The following is a 335-nucleotide window of genomic DNA, read 5'->3' as shown; positions in this document are numbered from 1 at the left end:
TCCAGCCTCGGGGCAGGGCGGAGGCGGAGGGGGCAGGGTGGGGCGGGGCCGCGGAAACGTGCGGGCGCCACGATTGGCTGCAGCGCTCACGCCCCGCCCCCTGCGGAGGGTCTGGGAAGTGGGGCTTTCCAGCGCGTTCGGTTTCCGTGCAGCCCCCTTGCGGTCGTGTTTGTTGATTTCTCCTTTCTTATCTGCTCTCGGGTCCTGAGCTGGCTTCCGGGTTCAGGGTGACTAAAGCCGGGCAGCCCTCGGAACTGAGGCAAAAGGTGTCTGAGGGACCTTTGTGTGAGGAACAGGCTGTAATCTAACATACTCTTAACTAGTTCTGTTTTTTT

The sequence above is a fragment of the Octodon degus genome, unplaced genomic scaffold (genome assembly GCF_000260255.1).
Source record: "Octodon degus isolate 3935 unplaced genomic scaffold, OctDeg1.0 scaffold00234, whole genome shotgun sequence".
Taxonomy (NCBI): Eukaryota; Metazoa; Chordata; class Mammalia; order Rodentia; family Octodontidae; genus Octodon; species Octodon degus.
The sequence above is the reverse complement of the archived record's forward strand: the minus strand, read 5'-3'. Positions refer to the sequence as shown.